This window comes from Myotis daubentonii, chromosome 5 (assembly GCF_963259705.1).
Source record: "Myotis daubentonii chromosome 5, mMyoDau2.1, whole genome shotgun sequence".
Lineage (NCBI taxonomy): Eukaryota > Metazoa > Chordata > Mammalia > Chiroptera > Vespertilionidae > Myotis > Myotis daubentonii.
In genome coordinates this window covers 81799760-81821899 of record NC_081844.1, presented here as the reverse complement: position 1 = coordinate 81821899, position 22140 = coordinate 81799760, and the positions used below count along the sequence as shown (strand labels likewise).

General features: G+C 44.6%; 1 protein-coding gene across 2 annotated transcripts in view; it reads left to right on the top strand.

Annotated features, from left to right (window-relative positions):
• The first annotated feature begins 220 nt into the window (after positions 1-220).
• SIL1 (SIL1 nucleotide exchange factor) overlaps positions 221-22140 on the top strand; it is a 228135-nt gene continuing 206215 nt past the window's right edge. For both annotated transcript variants that reach the window (XM_059698515.1, XM_059698514.1), the window contains exon 1: positions 221-405. The gene's annotated coding sequence lies outside the window, so the exon portion shown is untranslated. The remainder of the gene's footprint in view (positions 406-22140) is intronic.

The following is a 22140-nucleotide window of genomic DNA, read 5'->3' as shown; positions in this document are numbered from 1 at the left end:
TCACAGAAGAAAATTCCAAGTTCTATTTTGATTTAGCTTAGAAGCAAAACCAAGCCCGCGGACTTCTTTTCTAGTCCGCCCTCTTTCGGCGGAGGGATACAGGAAAAAAGACAGTTCCAGCAGATTTGCGTAGGGAGACGCTGGGCGGGGGAAAGGGGCCGGAACTTAACAGAAAACCGGAAACGGGCGGGGCTAATTATTCTAGTGCCGCCAGCTTCCGCGAGGCGGCCGCCCGCCGCTCTGGAAGGCGGCCATTGGGTGAGGCGACGAACGACGTAGTAGCCGGGCGCTCACGGGTTCAGCCTGTCGCCGTGGCGTCTGCGCATCTGAAGCTGGTTGCTGCTGCGGCCGCCTGGAATTGTGGGGGTTGTGTCTACCCCTCGGCTGCCCGGCAGGAAGCCGAAGGTAGGGGCGGTGAGGGCCGTCCAGCCCTGGCGCTGGGCGGGGGGCTCAGGGCACTGCCCGGCCTCCTCCCGCCAATGGCCCCGGCGCCTTCCCAGCGCTGTCTGGGGCCCCCACACGTCTTCCCTAGTGTCTCCGAAGCGGGACGTCCCAGTGGGACCTGCGCTCCTCTTTTAGTGTCCGCAGACCTGTTCTCCCAGCCCAACGGCCGCCTTCCCCGCCTTTCCCACGCAGAACGTCTCTAGAAATCCTTCTTAAATGGCAGGAGATGAGGCCGTGGGGGTCCGAGACTGGCTCTCTGGCCCCGCATCTGTTTTAGTCTCCCTCCCTGCTCTCGTCTCCTGGCCTCAGTTTGTGCCTCTGTCTCTAACCGCTCCAGTGTTGACACTGGTTCTTGGTCGAGACCGCTGTCATCTCTTCACCATATGGAATTACGCGCTACCCCCGTGGTATTTCTACTCCTGTCTTGTGTTTTTCTTCTTCCTGGTGGAGGAAGTCATGCCTTTAAAGTAAGGGGTCACAGACGTTGGTGTGTCTCAAATACCTTGGAAATTGTGCCTATCCCTTGTCTCAACTTAGGTATTTTGGATAACGTGGAGCTCGAGCACCCGCAGTCCTCCCCAGATGGTTCTGATTCGGGTGGTCCCGAAATCCTGGCTTTCAGATTCTTTGTTTCGGAAGCTAGGATAGGTGAGCCCCTGTAATGTGGCTTCAGGTGGGAAAGACCAGGTGTCAGGAAATGCCCTGCACCTGAGAGGCCCGTGGGGGCTTCCTTTGCACTGTAGAGCTGGAGGGCGGCTTGATGCCTTTAAACATATATATTGAGGACGCATACAGTTTTCTAATAAATATTTTTCAGTGCCTGGCTTCAACCAAGCCCAGCTGGCTTTCTGATCTCAATTAAACAAAACTACAAACTGCTTTGGGCTTTGGGGTATTCTATTAACCCAGACTAGGTGGGCAGGAGGAGACTGAACTTCCATGTCTGCTAACAGAAGAAACTGATGTGTTTATAAACTAATAGTGTTTGTTTTGACAGTGCAAAAGATGTTTCATATCTGTGTGTCTTTTTAGCTCTCACCCCACCCAAGCTTTTTTCTTTTTTGGTAAAAACGTAGTCAGATTTGGGGATTGAAGAGGATTTTGCTGGGATCTAGGGAATGAGGGTATCACGATTGATGTTTGTCTACATGGATCAGGACTTGGTCTGTGATTTCAGTTGAGAACATGGCCTTTAGGTTTTTTAAGAAGGTGTTGCCACATCAGATTTAGTTTAACCTTTCCTCTGGGTGTATAGTGAATTTAATCTACTAACATGTGTTGTTCTGATGGAATTGGCTACAGAAAAGATTGGCCCCATTTTACAGATGGTGGGAATAGAGATGATGAGGTAACCCAGGAATGAAAAGTTGCCTTGTACTGTGAGTCATGCTCCCCCTGCTCCCCACTCCCCACTCCTCACCCTCTTTCTGCTGTCTTTGAAGGCCAGCTATTCTCTATAGAGGCCAACTTTGAACTCTGGTTTATTTCACTGGCTCCAAGAAATTAAGTGAAACTGAAAAGTAACAAAATGGGTTTTAAAAAATAAACAGGCCAGTATTTAATGCTTTGGTAAGTGTTCTCCTGTAGAGTGGTATGTGTAGGTGTAGGTGGTGGGGGTTGAGGGTGGCATCATTTAATGTGATATGGCCTTTATCCAAAGCAGTTTTGAAAATTCACTTCTGAAATTGTTTCCAGAGACATTAATACATAGCACCATACTGTATTTAAAAAAAATTTGTTGTTACCTCAAATAGGCACCTGATTTGTTTACAGATGATTTAATAGTTCTTTTGAAGTGGACATAATGCTTTTTTGGAGTGTGGTAAACCTGAGTTTTGATTCTGAGTCTAGTCTATCATTTATTACCTATTCGACCTTAGACAAGTTATTTCACCTCTTAGGCTTGGTTTTCCACTGCATAAAAATGGGAATAATACTTTGAAGAGTGGTGTGCTCTCCTAGGGGCACACCCACTCGAATCGCCTTTTTGAGTGAATTTTCTTTCTCCTAAACTTTTTTAAAAAATTGTTTTTATTGATTTCAGAGAGAGGAATGGAGAGGGGGAGAGGTAGAGAGGGATAGAAACATCAGTGATGAAAGAGAATAATTGATCAGCTGCCTCCTGCAAACCAGGAATGGAACTGTGACCTCCTGTTTCATAGGCCAACGCTCAACCACTGAGCCCCACTGGCCGGGCTCTCCTAAGCTCTTAAGAGTCCCCAAGAGACTTGCAACCAGGGGAGCAGTGAGCATTGGCAGCTCATCCCGGGCTAAACCCCTGATCCTGGCCCCAAGGCTCTCTTTTCTCTGACACCAGTGAGCTGACAGCACCCTCCCCTTGGCTCACTTTTCCATAACATTTCTGGGGAGCCAAAGGCCCTGCCTAGGCTCTCTCCTGTTGCTTCTTCTATCCTAGGTCCTTCATTATTTCACCGTTCCCAGCTTTAATAAATGTACTCTCAAAAAACAAATGCTTTGAAGAGTAGTTAAATGAAGTAATACACATGAAAGGTCTTGGGAATAGGAATGCAATAACTGTTTTCATCATCAAAGAATGAAGATTGGCTATTAATGAGATTATTAAAAAATGACAATCTGTAAAGGCAAGTTTTTTTAAAAAATATATTTTATTGATTTTTTACAGAGAGGAAGGGAGAGAGATAGAGAGTTAGAAATATCGAAGAGAGAGAAACATCGATTAGCCGCCTCCTGCACATCTCCTACTGGGGATATGCCCGCAACCCAGGTACATGCCCTTGACCGGAATCGAACCCAGGACCTCAGCCTGCAGGCTGATGCTCCATCCACTGAGCCAAACCGATTTCGGCTGTAAAGGCAAGTTTTATCTTTTTCCAAATAGATGATGCCTTCCAGTTCTCTCTTTATTATGTTTGTGGACTCATGTTCTTCTCATCTAGCTTCTTGTGTGTGTTTTTTCTTCATTATTTTCTATCTTTTTCTAACTGAAGCTTTGCTTTGGAGGCTGTCTGCCAGTGTCTTGGAGTAAGCCGCTTTCAGGAGCGCTAATCTGAACATTTTTACAGTGTCATCCCCTTAGTCGTGTGTTCCTGCGGATTTTTCTCTGGGGCCTCAGGTGGTGCTGAGGTCATACCCTGTAGTTCTCTATCTCCTGGATTTGGTGTTAATTTGGAGACCTGTCCTTGTGGAGCTAATCTTTTCTTTCTAAGCGAGGATGAATACTTTATCCCTCTCTGAGTTGGTTTTAAGCTTCAAGACAGTCTTCCACAGCATAGAGCTTCTTATTTTAATTATATGTGGCCCAAAGGAATATCCTGCCCTTTTCTTCATTTACTGGTACTTTCACAAAGGGTTTCACTGCTGAATAGGGGAGGAGAATACTAGTAGCCTGTTGCTATTCAGGCTGGGCTTGGGGTAACCTCTGATTCCAAATATCAACAATAATTGAGTTTGTCTTTGGGACAAAAAAACCTCTAAACCAGTGGTTCTCAACCTTGGCTGCACATTAGAATCACCTGGGAATCTTTTTAAAATCCTGATTTCTGGGCCTCATCCTCCAGAAATTCTGTTTCTTTGTTTTGGGGTGGAGCCACAACATTAGTAACAAAGAAACAGAACTAGTCAAGGTACTCAGGACACATGTGAAGAATCTCCCAGAATTTTCCTGGCTTGTTAAGGATTTACACCTGGTGTCCTCACTTATGCAATTTTCTACCTTGGAGACAGTGAGAATTCAATAGCAGTAGAACTATGTTCAGCCCAGACTGGTAGTTCTTTCAGGTTCTCTGAGGCAGTTCATTGACAAGGATAATGGCTGTGATGGCTGGTTATGTCTGCCCTCATTCATATTCATTCCTATTCATTCTCTCTCTCTCTGCTTTTTGCTTTTATTAGCATCTATTATATGCTGGATTTACCCCTGGCCCATAAAGTTTTTTGTTTCTCCAGTTTCACCTGGGATATCTTTTTCTTCTGTGCAAATCCCTCTTCTGGATTAGGAACAATATGCTCTTTTTCAGTAATTTCATTGTGGCAGGGAAAGCTCATATAGGGGTTTATCCATTCATGATCTCTGTAACTTCTGCACCCCATCTTGGGTGCTTTTGTTCACTTAGATGTGGTCATTAAGCACCTAAACGTCAAGTTCAGCATTACTCTCTGCATTTTTAAGCATGTGCAGCAAAAATTTAGCACTCTTTTTGGACTATTGACCCTGTGTCCTGTCCTACCATTTGACCTGGGCATACCTACCAGTTCCACCATTGTAATGGCAGAATGGCACACTTTGCTTATGCAAAGTGACATCTTTCAGATACTTGGTGGCTTCTCAGGTAGGCTTCTCATGCATATCCTTCTTGGTGGCTTCTCCTGCATATCCTTGATGGCCTTGCCCTCAGTCTCTTAATAGTGCCCTTGGCTTTGGTGTTTGAGGCTTTGAGAAGTGTCTTAGTAAGTTATAGGCTGCTATAACAGAATGCCATAGACTGGGTAGCTTAAATAACAAACATTTATTTCTCACACAGTTCTAGAGTCTGGCATGGTCAGGTTCTTGATGAGAGCCCTTCTTTTGGTTCACAGTAACTGCCTTCTTGCTGTATCCTCATGTGGCTCAGAGAGTAGAGTGAGCCCTGGTTTGGTCAGCTCTCTGAAAGGGCACTAATCCCCTCATGGGGCCTCCACCCACACGATCTACTCTAACTTTAACTACCTCCAAAGGCTCATCTCCAAAAACAGATCACATTGGGAATTAGGGCTTCAACATATGTATTTGGAGGGGGATAGACACATTCAGTCCATAACAAGAAGGAAGTGGCATAGTCAATGCATGAGAACCATTCCATGCCAATGCCTTGGTGGAGGTTAGGGGCAGAGAGCTCTGAGTCTAGGGCTGGGCAAATGGCATATTTCAATCTTGGCTCAGGAATGCTGCTGAAATACAGTAAATCCTTCATGACAACCATCATGTTTCTTCGGGTTGCCTCATTAGTGAAATTAAAATGCTTGTATTGATCTCTCTATGAGGAGGGTGAACAACCATCCTAGTTTTCCCAGGACTGAGGGATTTCCCACATGTGGGACTTTAGTGTCTAAACCAGGAAAGTCTGGGGCAAACCAGTACAAGTTAGTTATCCTACCCATGACTATTATGCAAATTAATGACAGTCTTTATGGAAACTGGGTCAACCCTTTGAACATCAAATGTTTCTTAACCTTTTGCTTATTATCACTTTTTGAGACTTTTTCTAATCCCCCCATGCCATCTGAATTGTAATACCACAGATATACTATATATTTGTTTATGTACTGTAATATCTATGATTTTTCTTCCCCAGCAATCAGTTTTCACCCCCTTGGGGGTGATATTGCCCTCATTGAGAATGAATGTCTTATATCCTCTCTCTGATCTTTAATAATAAAAGTGTAATATGCAAATTGAGTGAACGACTGAACAGCAGAATGACCATAGCATCTGGATGACCACATTATGACACCCACTGGCGCCAGGCCAGCCAAGGCAGGTGCAATGCAGTTGGTCAGGGGCCCGGCCATTGCCCCATGATCGCCCTGCAGAAGGAGGCCTGGCCACCGGCCAGTGGGGTGATCAATTGGAGGGCTCCACGATTGCCCCAAAGAGGGAGGCCCAGGCCACTGACCAGTGGTCTGTAACGAGTGGGCGGTGCCTCCCTCTGTGGGGGCAATGGATCATGGGGCTCCCAGACTGTGAGAGGGCTGAGCCCCCCCTCCCCCCCTCCACCAGTGCAGGAATTTCGTGTGCCGGGCCTCTAACATAGTCATTAAGGCTTGTTTTCTATATAGTAGATCCAGCTGTTACTACAAGCTTTTTCAATGCCTCAAACACCAAACTAGTAAAGCCAGGAAAGCATTATCTCCTCTAATTCCCACAGTAGTCTTGTAAGATAGTTGGTATTATCCCTATTTTATAGATGAAGAAACAGGCTCAGTGAGGTTAAGTTCTGCAGCGAGGCTTTAAACTCAGTTCTGACTCCAAAGTTCTATTGCACCGTGCTACTGTCTCCCCCCAACCCCCTCACCAGGAGTCTTGCAGTTAACAGGGCATTTGACCAATCAGCTTATTTTCTCAAGGCACTACTAAGTACCACGCCCAGAGGAAGATGTTGGGGACACTAATGTGAAACAGTTCTTGCTGCTGAAGAGCTCACTGTTTTTCCAGGGTGGGAATGCCTTAGGGCGAAGAGCCCTTATTATTTTTTCCTGCTTGGGTTGTAGCTAAGCCATGGCTGGTTGTCATGGAAAGATTTGAGCTAGTTGGCCTTTAGGAGGGTCAAAACTGAATTCTACCTTACTACAGGGTGAGGCAACATTAGGTTTATGTGAAATAATGCAATAATTAATAGTAAATTCTGTATTTTGCATACTCATAACTGTAAACTTACTTTTGCCCCACTCTGTATATCTATTTTCCAACCAGCTGAGCTGTTTTTTATTTCTGAGCATAGTGCGTTTAGGATGTAACCAAAAGAATAAACTCCTTAGCCACTACATATTTGTGAGCATAAGGATTTCTGTTTTGCTTATTGATGTTCTTTTTCTTGGCTAATCCTCACCTGAGGATATTTTTCCCCATTGATTTTTTTTAAAAATATATTTTATTGATTTTTTACAGAGAGGAAGGGAGAGAGATAGAGAGCTAGAAACATCGATGAGAGAGAAACATCGATCAGCTGCCTCCTGCACATCTCCTACTGGGGATATGCCTGCAACCCAGGTACATGCCCTCGACCGGAATCGAACCTGGGACCTTTCAGTCTGCAGGCCGACACTCTATCCACTGAGCCAAACCGGTTTCGGCTTCCCCATTGATTTTTTTAGAGAGAGTGGAAGGCAAGGACTGAGGGTGGCGGAAGAGGGAGAGAATATCATCAGTGTGAGAGAGATACATTGATTAGTTGCCTCTGGCATGTGCCCCAACTGGGGCTGGGGATCAACCTGCAACGCAGAAATTGAACCAGCGACTCCTCAGTTCCCAGGATGATGCTCTAACTGTACTGAACAACACTGGCCAGGGCATTTTTTAAAAAGTGTTTTAAGTTTTTATTGATTTAAGAGAAGAAGGGAGAGGGAGATAGAGATAGAAACATCAGTGATGAGATCGAATCATAGATCAGCTGCCTCTTATGCACCCCCCTCTGGGGATTGAGCCTGCAAGTTGGGCATGTGCCCTGACTGGGAAAATGGAACTGTGACCATCTGGTTCATAGGTGTACCATCAACTGTTGAGCCACACTGGCTGAGCTTATTGATATTCTTAATAATTTGGAGCAGTTGTTTGCCCTTTTGTGAAGTTATTCATGTTATCTATTGAGAGATTTGGAGAAGAAATGGGATGTGGGTGGAGGTGAAGATGGGAGGAATGAGTTTTACCTGGACTTCTCCAGAGAGGCTGGAATTAAGTTTATCCTTTACTAGGGGCCCAGTGCACGAATTCGTGCACCTTGAAAGGAACCATGGGCCACAAGGCTGCAGTGGGCACAGGGGTGGGTCTTGGCCCATCCTCTCCGCCCCTGCCCGGCCCCTCCCACCACAGCCCGAGGTCCCCTGTCTGCCAGCAGCAGGTGTGAGCAGGGGGAGGTGGAGAAGCCCTGAGGGGTGATTGAGGCCCGCTGGTAGCCCCTACCCTGCTCCTTTAGCACCTGGGAGTGGTGCTACTCCCAGTGGCCCCTACTGCCGCCACTGCCAGTCACTTTTTTTTTTTTTAAATATATTTTATTGATTTTTTACAGAGAGGAAGGGAGAGAGATAGAGAGTTAGGAACATCGATGAGAGAGAAACATCGATCAGCTGTCTCCTGCACATCTCCTACTGGGGATATGCCCGCAACCCAGGTACATGCCCTTGACCGGAATCGAACCTGGGACCTTTCAGTCCTCAGGCCGACGCTCTATCCACTGAGCCAAACCGGTTTCGGCGCCAGTCACTATTTTTGGTGCGATCAGGGCTGGGCTGGCGCCGGCAGCGGGTGCAAGCACTGGGTGGGACCACGGCGTGTGGGGCTGACACCTGCCATGTTCTGCACTCGCCACCTGGTGGTCAGCACATGTCATAGCGAGCAGTCAAACTGCTGGTTGGAGTGCCTGCCTGACTGGACAGTTTGCATATTAGGCTTTAATATATATAGATTGGTTTTATTTTCTTTCCAATCTTGGACTTTCGAGGTGGTCCATTTACCATCTGCTTTTCTGTTGCCTCCTAAGCCTTTTTTCACAGCTGAACCTCCTGGACTGGAGGTTGGAGCCTTTGGGGAGTGTCTGATGTTTAGCTCATGTCACATGTCATATGCACAGAGAAACTGGAAGGAGTATGTTTTTGGGGTCTGCTTGCTGGCTGTGCTTTCACAGAGAGAGTTCTTGATTACGCCTTTTAATGACCACTTGTCATCCCAGGTAGAGGGATATCACAGCAGTCACTGAACGATCCATGTCTAGTCACTTCTCTGTGCATGTATTCTGCCTCTTCTGTCTTGTGAGGGGAGGAGTTCTAGAAACTGGAATAATCTGAGATGCATTGCAAAGGTCTGGTGAGGAAGACTAATGCCATTTTAAATGGACATTTCTTTACTTTTGGCAATAGTTTCATGCATATACCTTACATTTCTGTGAGGCTCCCAAGGTGAGCAGCAGCCACCTGACCAAACTCTATATTAGCAGGCTACAGTTCACTGGAAGTTACATAAGGTAGGGCAGTCAATATCTATAAGATTGATTGTCATGCTTTGAATCCAGTGGATAGTAGACATTGGAGGTTTAAGGGGCCAGCTTATAAGCAAGGTATTTAAGGTTGAATTTTGTGACCCTACCCATCTGATAGTTATGGGGAGTTGGGTTTGATTGTATTCATGAAGCAAAGTCTCCATCTGTGGGTTCAGGTCCTAAAGTCTAAAATAGTATATCTGGACTGGAAGAAATCATCCTCGGGGTCTTCATATTAGTTTCATTGAAGAAATCAGGCTGTGTCTGGTTCATTTGTAGTTCCTTGGGTGAATGAAAAGTCAATAGATAGTCTTTCAGGTCTGTCATTGCTTAATGTTGTAGTTTTGCATTTGGTGGATTCTTATTTGACTACTAGAGGCCCAGTGCACAAAATTCATGCATGGGTAGAGTCCCTAGGCCTGGCTGGCGATCAGGTCCTACTGGGGCCTTCCAGCTGCCGGCTGGGGCCTTCCTTTGTTTTGTGCCGCCCCCTGGTGGTCAGTGCATGTCATAGCGGGCGATCGATTGAACTCCCTGTCTCCCAGTTGAACTCCTGAGGGGACACTTTGCATATTAGCCTTTTATATATATATATAGACTAGGGGCCCGGTGCATGAAATTCGTGCACTGGGTGTGTATGTGTGTGGTGGGGGGAGTGTCCCTCAGCCCAGCCTGCCCCCTCTCACATACTGGGAGCCCTCAGGCATTGACCCCCATCACCCTACAATCTCAGGATCGGCCCCTTGCCCAGGCCTGACGCCTCTGGCCTAGGCGTCCGGCCCGGGCAGCAGGGACCCACAGCTGCAGCGGCCCCGCAATCGTGGGCTTCGCTTTAGGCCCAGGCAAGGGGCCGCTAGCTCCTGGGACTGCCAGCTTCGACCGTGCCCAGCTCCCATCGCTGGCTCCACCCCTACTTCCTGCTATCACTGGCCAGGGCGGAAAAGGCACCTGATTCTACTGTCAGTGGCAGGGGGCTTCTTCCTGCTTTCCCTTTCGCCTCCCTGCATTGTGCCTACATATGCAAATTAACCGCCATCTTGTTGACAGTTAACTGCCAATCTTAGTTGGCAGTTAATTTGCATATAGCCCTGATTAGCCAATGAAAAGGGTATCGTCGTACACCAATTACCATTTTTCTCTTTTATTAGTGTTGATGACAAAACTGAGCCTCAGAGAAATGAAATGGGTGGTATACCTTTTTTAGGGCCATCAGTGTATTAATGGCAGAGCTGAGACTCAAGCCAAAGGGCTCACAGAGGGTGGCCATAGAATTTGTTAGGATTATTTAAAGCCTTGTAAAGATACAAGAGACAATTGCAGTTAAAAATCTCCAGAGAGCCAAAACCGGTTTGGCTCAGTGGATAGAGCGTCGGCCTACGGACTGAAAGGTCCCAGGTTCGATTCCGGTCAAGGGCATGTACCTGGGTTGCGGGCATATCCCCAGTAGGAGATGTGCAGGAGGCAGCTGATCGATGTTTCTCTCTCATCGATGTTTCTGGCTCTCTATCTCTCTCCCTTCCTCTCTGTAAAAAATCAATAAAATATATTAAAAAAAAAAAAATCTCCAGAGAGAGAGAAGACCCCTCCACTGACTCTCTTGTCCATTATACTTACAATCCTCACTGTTGAGGGTTTTAGCTTTCATGCCGATTTTTCTCCTATTTGTGTTGAAGTTTTCCTCTTGCTCTCATCCCTGATGAAATAGATTTGAAGTTTCCCCATTTTAGAAACAAAGAAATAGCTCTCAGGCCTGACTGCTGTGTGTTCTGTAAAGAACAGGGCCAATGCATCAGTGGACCTTTTCTGGCGACCCAAGCAAACCTTTAATGTATCTCAAAGAAAAAGAAACTGAAGGAATGAATGATAGGTCAGAGTGGTTTAAAAACACTTTGGAGTCAGCTCACTTGGTTTCATATTCTGCTATCTACTTAATAGCTATCAGATAGAGAAGTTACTTACTTTTCTCTAAGCCTTAATTTCATGATCTGTAGAATGGGAAGAGTAATACTTGCTTTTGTAGCCAATTAGTTGAGAGAATACATATGAAAAGTGCTTCCTCTGGCACAATGTAACTGCTCTGTATTATCATCAGTAATGACAACAGCAGCAGTTGCCAGTTCCTGATCCAAGACTTGGTTAGAGGATAAATTATGCTGACAAGTAAGTTTTATTTTAATCATCACATCATTGTCTGTCTGTCTTTGTTGGTTGGTTTATTATTCATATCAATAGTCACAGGTAGCTCATACTGAATAACTACAAGTTGTGAATAGTTAGGAACTTTGCAGCTTCCTGCCGTCATTTTCCTTATTCCACTCATTTCTTACCTTTCTGAGGGTCTCTTTAACCGCTGATTTAGCCAGCAGGTCCTGTTTCCTGGGCAGTGTCTGACAAGGGATTTTAATGGAGCATGGGTGGCTAGTCCATAGCCTGCCTGGGGCCCTCTGACAATGTGTTCTTGTCTCTTGCCTCTGCTCTTCAGAAGACATGAAGCAATTACTTCATTAAGGGAACTTTGACATCTGTCATGGCTTTCTTCTGATTTGTATGTCCATTTGTGGTCCTTGCGCAAGGTCTGGGAGGCACAGTTAAATACCCTAACCTGGACTTTATCAAGTTGACTCTCTTTCCCTTTGAGATTTACAACTGGTTCAGTGTAGAATTGGGGGTAGGAGTGGGAAGAAGCCCCTAAATCTACTACCCCCACATTATATTGATCTCAAGCTGAGTTAAAAAACAACAACAACACCCTGCAAGCACCATAAAGATAGCCTGAATGAAACAAAGGAAAACCTCACTATTTGGGGGGAAGACTAGTCTGAATTGGTTTAAAAAAAACAAATTAAAATATTTTCAAAGAAATGCCATTGTCTTAAATTTTTGCAACCATATGCAGTATTTAGCTTACTTAGTCTTTCTCCTCTTTCCTGTAACTGCTCCAGAGTTATTACCAGAGCCCCCTCCTATCTCCTGCTTCAGCTTCCTCCAGGACATTGTGTGCCGTTGCCACTTGGGGTCTTCCTAAATACTGTGCTGAAAGAGAACACTCATGTTTAGAAGCCTCAGTGGCACCTACTGGCTGCTGAATAAATTCCAGTGTTTAGTAGTCCTGGGGTTCCATGCCTATCATGATGTATCCCTGTCCTACTACTTTAATTATATCCTCTACCATTACCCACATGTACACTTTGCTCCTGATAAACTGGTCCGTGTGGTCCTCTAAGCATGCCTCTGCCAGTTCTTGTGCCCAGAGTAACCTCTCCTTAGTTTCCTACTTTAAGCTGCACAGTTGCCTTCTTCAGCAAGCCTTGACAGGGACCTTCTTATTTGTATCCACATAGAAACTCTTTGATTATAGAATTCAGCGTACTTTATCCTGTTTAGTTTTTTTGTCTCTTATTATATGAGCTTCTCAAGGACATGGGCTATGCTTTATTTTGTGTGTGTGGAGCATAATGCTGAGTATAACATGGACATAACAAATGCTTGTTGAATGAATACGTGAAAGCTTGAGATATAATAGTCCTGTTCAAATCCCAGTTCTTCCTTGAAACATTCTTTGATTCCCAGCCAGAGAGGGAAGGGAGAGGGAGAGAAAGATAGAAATCTCCTGATTTCAGAGAAGAAAGGAGAGGGAGAGAGAGATAGGAACATCAATAATGAGAGAATATATCTGTCCAATTTTCCCAACACCATTTATTGAAGAGACTATCTTGGCTCCATTGTATGTTCTTGCCTCCTTTGTCAAATATTAATTGAGCATATTGGTTCGGGCCGATTTCTGGGCTCTCTATTCTATTCCATTGATCTATATGCCTATTCTTGTGCCAGTACCAGGCAGTTTTGAGAACAGTGGCTTTGTAATACATCTTGATATCTGGTATTGAGATCCCACCTACTTTGTTCTTTTTCAGGATTGCTGCAGCTATTCGGGGTCTTTTTTTATTCCAGATGAATTTTTGGAGAGTTCGTTCTAGATCTCTGAAGTATGCTGTTGGTATTTTAATGGGAAGTGCGTTGAATTATAGATTGCTTTGGGTAGTATGGACATTTTAATGATGTTGATTCTACCAATCCGTGAACACGGTATGTTCTTCCATCTGTTTATGTCTTCCTCTATATCTTTTTTCAACGTCCTGTAGTTTTCTGAGTAGAGGTCTTTTACCTCTTTAGTTAAGTTTATTCCTAGGTAGCTTAGTTTTTTTGGTGCGATGGTAAACGGGATTGTTTTTATAATCTCTCTTTCTGAAAGTTCACTATTGGTGTATAGAAATGCCTCAGATTTCTTGGGGTTAATTTTGTATCCTGCTACATTGCCAAATTCATGTATTAAGTCTAGTAGCTTTTTGATGGAGTCTCTAGGGTTTTGTATGTATAATATCATGTCGTCTGCAAATAAGGACAGTTTTACTTCCTCTTTTCCAATTTGGATGCCTTTTATTTCTTCTTCTTGCCTAATTGCAATGGCTAACACTTCCAGTACTATGTTGACAGGAGTGGTGAGAGGGGGCATCCCTGTCTTGTTCCTGTTCTTAGGGGAAATGGTGTTAGTTTTTGTCCATTGAGTATGATGCTGGCTGTGGGCCTGTCATATATGGCTTTTATTATGTTGAGGTATGATCCTTCTACTCCCACCTTACTGAGAGTTTTTATCAAAAATGGGTGTTGAATTTTGTCAAATGCTTTCTCTGCATCAATTGATATGACCATGTGGTTTTTTTCTTTCAATTTGTTTATGTGATGTATCACGTTAAATAATGAGAGAATAATTGATCGGCTGCCTCCTGCACGCCCCACATTGGGGATCAAGCCTGCAACCTGGGTATTATGTCCTTATCGGGAATCAAACTGTGACCAACTGGTTCATAGGTTGAGGCTCAGCCATGGAGCCATGCAAGCTGGGCAAGCAGTTCAGTTCTTAAGAGTAAATCTTATTTTTCCAACTGGATTAGGAATTCCTGGAGGGCAGACACTGTCCCTCATTCCTCTCTGTGTACCCAGCCCTCAGCACAGTTCCTAGCTTATAGAGGGTGTTTAATAAATGCTTGTGAATGTAGGAATCCTGCTACTTGGTCAGCTATTGTTCCTACCAGTTGATCAGCCTCCTTTGTCTTCACTGGTGAGGGGTCTCCAGCTCAGATGTTTCAGGGCCAGGTAGAGAACAGTCAGTGTGAGGCATTAGAGAATGGTGGGCCGGTGTCAAACTGGAGTGCTCATGTGCTCTGTGGGGGCAGCTGCTACTCAGCCCATCATTATAGGTAAATGTGGCTCTATAGCCTCATCATCTCATGTTATAAGAAAAGTCAGAAATCCAGATTTTTGTGAAACCCCTAGGGCAGGGGTCCTCAAACTTTTTAAATAGGGGGCCAGTTCACTGTCCCTCGGACCGTTGGAGGGCCGGACTATAGTTTAAAAAAAAACTATGAACAAATTCCTATGCACACTGCACATACCTTATTTTGAAGTAAAAAAAACAAAACGGGAACAAATACAATATTTGTATTTGCATGTGGCCTGCGGGCCGTAGTTTGAGGACCCCTGCCCTAGGGGCTACCAAAGCATGTCTGTGGTTGAGATTTGAACTATAGGCTACCTATTTGTGACCTATGGATAGAGGCTTGGATTTTACACATTTAAATTTCTTGTATAAGAAGCAAGGGAGGGGAGGGCATGACCTGAACACTTTCGGGGGAGTTGTGGTGAAAACCTAGCTTTGGTTGAGAGTGTCCTGTAATTTTCTGTGGGTAGCTAATTAGTCTCTTCAGCTGAGCCTTGCAGAGCCCCATCTATGGTCTGGTTTTATTATCCATTGTATTCTGTCCCTAAAAATATGGTGATTTATTTTATTTATTTATTTTTGCCCAGCCTCCAATGAGGGAGGTTTGACTATTGTTCCTGCTTCTATTTCTAAGGCCCTGGTGCTCAGGCTGATACAGCGTGAAGTCCCAGAGATCATTCCTGTTAATTGCTTCTCTGAGAAGGCACTCTGGGTAAATAAAAAAAAATCAAAATGGAACTACATTATACAAAATCATTGCCTAATTGTGGTCAGCCACAGGGCAAAGCAGTACACTAGCCATGAGGAAATCTGCACCTTCATGGAACCTTTTGCAGGGCAATATCTTATCCTCTGGCTGGCCTGCTCTTTTCATAGGCCCTGGCAGTGCTTGCTTGTTTGGTTCTAGGTTTCAAAGTGTCGCCACCAGTGCTTTCCCCATCTGAGGCAGAAACTAGCTGATTGGAAATATCTCTGGAAGAATATATGAGAAACTGAAAAGAGAGGGTATCTTTGGTGAGGGATTCTGGGTGGCTGGAGAATGGGGGAGGAGGGAGGCTGACTTTTCACTGTATACCTTTGTGTGCTTTTTCAGATTGGAACCATGTGCATATATTGTCTTATTTTTTTAATGTACCTGAGCAGACCCAAGTGTAGTCTCTTCTTCAGAATTCACGCTGTTCTCACTTTATTCCTGAGTATGGGTTTCTCTGCAAACACCTACATCGAGTCACTACAGATTATGTTTTCAAGGTGACAGTTTGCTTCTGTGCTCTCCAGAAGTGTCTTAGGGTTTTTCACCTGGCAGTCTTTTGAATAATAATCAGTTCTAAAGTATGTTCAATAATTTACTGTTTTCAAAGGCTTTCAGATGCATTATTTAGTCTGTTCCTTACAACATCTACTAGTATATTTCATGGAGGTAAAAAATTGAGGTTTGAAGAGTCTAAATGACTTAGGGTCATACAGTACTAGTCATGGTAGAGCAGTGACTAATCCAAGTAGTCTCATTTTTTTTTCTAATCCTCTCCTGAGGATATGTTTATTGATTTGAGAGAGAGAGAGAGGGAGGGAGAGAGAGAGAGGAAGAGACAGAAAGAAACATCGATGAGCTGCCTCCAGTACACACCCTGACTAGGGATTGAACCTGCAATCTAGGTATGTGCTTTGACTGGGAATCAAAACTGCAACATTTTTGAGGAACAGGATGATGCTCTAACCAGCCAAGCCACCAGCTGGGGCCAGGTAGCCTTATTTCATATTCATGCCCCTAGCTCTTAGTTCTTGTGGCAGTGAGGTAGTGCTCTTTTTTTGGAATTCTCTTAATGGACTTCCAGAGCTGTTTCATTTGGGGTAAAAGTGGAGATGTGATGTTCCCTCTTTCTTCTTTTGGTTCAAGCCTTTATCATATTAGGACACTCAAGTTATGTAGGCCTGTGTTCTGGAAAGCAGTGTCAGTAGGAGGTTTCTACATTTTCTAGATGGGGCTTCTTTGGGGCAGTACCTTTCAGGGAAGCTTGAATTGATAGCCTGATTTCCTATTTCTTGCTGAGTATTATTGCTGCTATTAGGCAGAGGGCTTTGTTTCCAGGTTACAAATCTTTCTGGCAAAGAAGTAAGGAATAGAATTGGAAGGACTCATGTAGTCCTTGGATATAATTTAATGCTCCTGAGAGAGTAAACATTGGATTAATATCCTGACAACATATGGCTTGGCATGTAGGACACTCCTGGGAGACCCTCCTTACCACACATAGCCTGCCTTTGCCAATGGCCCCTTCCCACAGGTCTTTCTAGCAGCTGTTGTGCACCTGGGTGAATCATCAGCTTTCCTAAGCTTCAAAAAAAATGTTAACTGATGAAAGTTCTCATATATACAGCAAAAATAAACAGACAACCCTGAGAGACTTACTGAGAGAGAAAGACAGTATGTTTTAGTACTACTTTGCTTCCCCTGAGTTTGTTGAGGGTATTTACTCCCTTTAGAAACACGGGCTGATTCTCACCACTGGTCTCTTAAAAATACAACATTGAATATCATCTTGCCTTTTTTACTCTGCTGCCCCTGACATCCTGGGGATGGAAGATCTCTGGAAGTTCTAGAGAGGCAGCGAGCAACATGGAAGGAAGTCTCTGTTTGCTACTGATGACCAAACAGAAATCCTTTTTATCTTTTCTATTCTTACTTAACTCAGAATTAGATTACCTTCAAAGATAATTCTGTGCATTATGGTCACAATTCAAGAGTAGGAGAGGCTCCTGGTACCTCCTTTGACATCTCTGAAGAGGACTTGTTGGGGACACGTACAGATCATGCTCAGGTTGGCTGTTCCAAAGAGAGTTGTCCCAGAGATAGGTACCAGCTGATGGCTTAGTTAGGCTCTCACTGGTGACAGCTTTGTAGGTCTGGAAACTCAACTAATTTACCCAGGGTTAAGTTCTAGTGGGCTGTCTCAAGCACAGGTTCATGAGACCATCAAGACATAGTTCCAGTTAACTATAACTCTAAGAAACTGCCTAGTTGGTTTGTGTGGATAGGTAGGACCATTATCTCCTCTATAGAAAAATTTAGCTGGGAAGTCAGTTCACCCCGGAGGAAAACAAGGTGAAGTATAGTGGAAAGCTCTTGGCTGTAGCATCAGATATACCCAGATTTAAACCATGTACTAGCTATAAGACTTCAGATGAATTACTTAACCTCTCTGTTCCTATTTCTTCATCTGTAACAACCCTATGTTCATAGCAGGACTATTTACAATAGCTAAGATCTGGAAACAGCCCAAGTGCACATCAGTAGATAAAACTGTGGTACATTTACACAATGTAACTACTCAGCAGTGTAAAAAAAAAAAGAAATCTTCTTACCTTTTATGACAACATGGAAAGGACCTGGAGATTATTATGCTAAGTGAAATAAACCAGTCAGAGAAAGACAAATACCATATGGTTTCACTTATATGTGGAATCTAATGAACAAAATAAACTGACAAAATACAAACAGAGGCATGGATACATGGAATAGATTGACAGCTGTCAGGAAAGGGTTGGGGAGCTGGATAAAAGGAGGTGAAGGGATTAAACAAAAACAAACAAACAAAAAAACAGCCCTAGCTGACTTGGCTCAGTGGATAGAGCATCAGCCTGTGAACTGAAGGGTCCCAGGTTCGATTCCGGCCAAGGGCACATGCCTGGGTTGCAGGTTTGATCCCCAGTTGGGGGTGTGCAGGAGGCAGCCAATCAATGATTCTCTCATCATTGATGTTTCTATCCTCCCTTTCTCTCTGAAATCAATAAAGAATATATTATAAATAGGAACAAACCACAACAACACATAGACAAAAGCAACACTGATGTTAGCCAAAGATAAAGGGGGGTGGGAAGTAGGTGGAGGTGGGCAAAAGGGTGGTGGGAATGGGCACAGAAAGAGACTTTGCTTGGGGCGATGGGTGAGTGAGACAGATGATTAAGTGTGCAAATGATGCTTTGTTGAATTGTACACTTGAAACCTGTATGGTTTTGTGAACCACTGTCACCCCAATAAATTCAATAATAAAAAAGAAAAAAACACCAAAAAACCTCCAAAACCAACCCTGCAAAAATATGCTTCTCAGTCTGTTAGGGCACCAGGAATGTCCCCTAAATGTATACACACACTTTCAATAATTATAAAGGCAGTGTTATTAAAATACATTTCATTTTCAAATTTGAGCTGTAAGCTGTTAAAGTGTGTATTCATTTTTTGGGGACATCCTATATTTGAGAGAGAATAATTTTTTAATCCTCACTGGGGGATATTTTTTCCATGATTTTAGAGAGAGTGGAAAGGAGGGGGAAAGGGGATAGAAGAGAGAGAGTGAGTAACATCAGTGTTAGAGAGCCATAACATTGGTTGCCTCCCCAATGCTCCTCCAACTGGGGTAGGGAACCTGCAACCCAGGTATTTATCCTTGACTAGAGTCGAACCCACAGCCCTTCAGTTTGCAGGTCGATGGTCTAACCACTGATCCATGCTGGCCAGGATGAGAGAGAATAATTTTTATTGTGTAGTTTCCCTTTTATGTATTCTTTGAAGACCATAGCCCTTCTTTTATCTTAGGTTACAATAGGAAAAAGTAGTTTCTAGCTCTCATCAATCCTTTCCAACCTAAGGAGCCTTTCTGGTTACCATTCAATCTATAATGCTTTGTTGAGCACCCATTATGTGTCAGGTACTGCTCGGCCATGGGAATATAATGGTGAGTGAGACAGATACGGTCCTTGCCCTCAGTGACACTACTCCAAATCACCTCCTTAGATGGGTTTCTTCTGTGGATAACTGGTCTTGTTCATTCTTTGTTGCTTATACTAATTTCCTTCTGAGAGGGTAATCTTTTCCCTAGACCTAGGGGACAGTGACCCTTTGTGCTGCCTGGGCCTTGCCTGGTGGCTTGTCTGCTACCAAGCGATGTGCTGAGGTTGAAGGAGAAAGCCCCATGGGCTCCTATTGCCTCGGACATACATGTCCCAAGAGCCTGCACTTGGCACTCTTGAATGTTTCTTTTCTCCTTACACACAGATTATAGTGTTCACTGGTAATTTAAATTCAAATAACCTTCCACCTTCTCTCTGCCTTAAAAAAAAAAGAAAAAAGAAAGAAAGAAAGAAAGCCTTGTGTATTATAGGGTAGAGAACAAAGCAGGCCAGGCCCAGTCTCCTGGTGGGCTTTGTTTTATCGAGTGTGTGTGTGTGTATGTGTGTGTGTGTTTTGGTTGTTTTTGTTAATCTTTACCTGAGGATAGTTTTCCCATTGACTTTTAGAGAGAGGGAAAGGGAAGGGAAGAGAGAGAGATATATAGAGATAAACAAAGATATGAGGGAAATACATTGATTGGTTGCCTCCTGCATGTGCCCCAACCAGGTCTGGGATTGAACCTGCAACCCAGGTATGTACCCTTGACTGGGAATCAAACTCTTGACCTTTTGGTGTGTGTGTGTGTATGTGGGGGGGGGGGGGGGGGCGGGGTGTGTGTGTCGATGCTGATGCTCTAACCACTAAGCAATCGACCAGGGCTCATGTCTTTTTTATATAGCCTTGCTAAGGGTTGCCTTTACTTTAATAAGGCTAATGTGTGATTCAGGCATATTGATATTGTGCAGTAATAGAATCTCAAGTCGTCCTCTACCTTGTTGTCATAATTATTATGACAGGTAGATTCTGGGCTTTGGCTGACAGGAAGTGGAACTTGTTTCTCCACTTTAGACTCTGGACTATATCATGGCCCCTAGTGGGCCCTGGATAAAGAAGGCCCAGCTGCCAGGTTGATAGATTTCTCAGTTTCAAAATACAGGCCTGAAGACTGCCTTACCCTCCTTCCTCCTCCTTTCCCTCTTGCCAATTTTACCAGCAGTTGCCAAGAAGTGTGTGGGGGAAGCAGGTAGAATGGCTCTCTGGGAACCATTTATTTGAGAACTCCCAGTGGATAAATGCATTTTCCTCTCCTCTTGCTGTGGTGTGTTGCATTGTGATTTGGTACTGCTTGTCCCTCTGCAGTAGTGAGGCTTGTATATGATTCCTTCAGCTCTGTTGGAGTTTTCAACAATAAATTGCTTGCTTGTTGGTTTTTTCCCCAAATTCCATTACCTTCCCAGGAGGGGGGGAGTGTGTCGACAATTAGGGACCTAGTTGACCCTCTGTTTCTGGCTCTGTGACTACTGCAAGCATGGTGTCTGAGCCCAAATAAGCTATGTTTCCCACTCTTGCTGGGACTGGGCACTTGCTTCAACGGATTTAGCTTTAAGAGTCATACTAGACCCAGCCATTGTGGCTCAGTGGTTGAACATTGACCTGTGATCCAGGAAGTCACGGTTCGATTCCTGGTCAGGGCACATGCCCAGTTTGCAGACTTGATTCTCTCTCATCGATGTTTCTATTTCTCTCTTCCTCTCCCTTCCTCTCTAAAATCAATAAAAAATTATATTTTTATAAAAGAGTCATACTTGAGGTTTGGCTGGAAAGGAGAGAGCACTATGTGATTATTGCTTATGTACTAGTTAAACCTATCAGCCAACAGATGTCAGGTTCAGGAAAAAAGTGCAATAATCTATAATAAGAGCGTAATATGCAAATCGTTCAGACGACCACACTATGACACGCACTGGCGCCAGGCCAGCCAAGGCGGGTGCGATGCGATTGGTCGGTGGGGCCCGCCATTGCCCCGTGATTGCCCCGCAGAGGGAGGCCCAGGCCACCCTCTGCAGGAGGATTGATCTGGCGGGGGGAGGGGATGAGGGGGCCGCGGGGGGGAGCTCCACGATGGATCACTCCAAAGAGGGAGGCCCAGGCTACCTGGTAGGTGGAACTGTGGCAGGTGTGCGGGGGCCCTCCCTCTGTGGGGCGATCAGTTGCTGGGCTCCTGGACTGCAAGAGGGTGCAGGCTGAGCTGAGCGATGCCCCCTCCCCGAGTGCATGAAGTTCATGCACCTGGCCTCTAGTGCTATTATAATGGCATAATAATTATTTATCATTATAATAATCAGCTGGCATAGTTTTTGATAAGAGGCAGATCCTGAAATGAGTGCAGGGGAAGGGTTAACCTTGCAGGAGATGCTGTGTGGATGTGTATGATTCAAGTATTGAGTTGGTACCCTCTCTGCATAGCCAGAGGAGCTATGGAGACTTCAGCTGGGGTTGTTTGCCCTGCAGGTACTGCCTCTCTCATGGTGTGATAAGCACACACCATTCCTTGGTTTAAGTGCTCTAGGTTGCTGGATTATCACCCTAGCACCCAGCAGCACTGGATTCTGGGAAAGGTGGATTTCGTTTCCCAGTCCATTTGGGATTTTTCAGAATAGCCAGCCTTTTCCCCATAGCTACAAATATTGAACTCTATTCCCAGCAGTGAGCTGTGCCCCATACCTGACATAAGTCAGTTGTACATACTGGCTGTGCTCATGGAAAGAGAGCCTCTCCTTACCCCAGAGCTTGCCAGAGCTGCATTCCCATTCTGAGTAGGAAGGTGATATTGAAGGGGAAGGAGCAGAGCTGGGCTCTTAAGTGACTCACAAAGGCAGCACTGGAGTAGGAGAAAGAGTCTTTGGATTCAGGCACACCTGGGTGTACTCCTGACCTTGCCATTCATTAGCAGTTGAACAGATTGTTTAAGCTTGTTGAGCCTCAGCTGCCCATCTATGTTTTGTGCTCATCTATGTCTCATTTGTTTTTCACTAACAGTC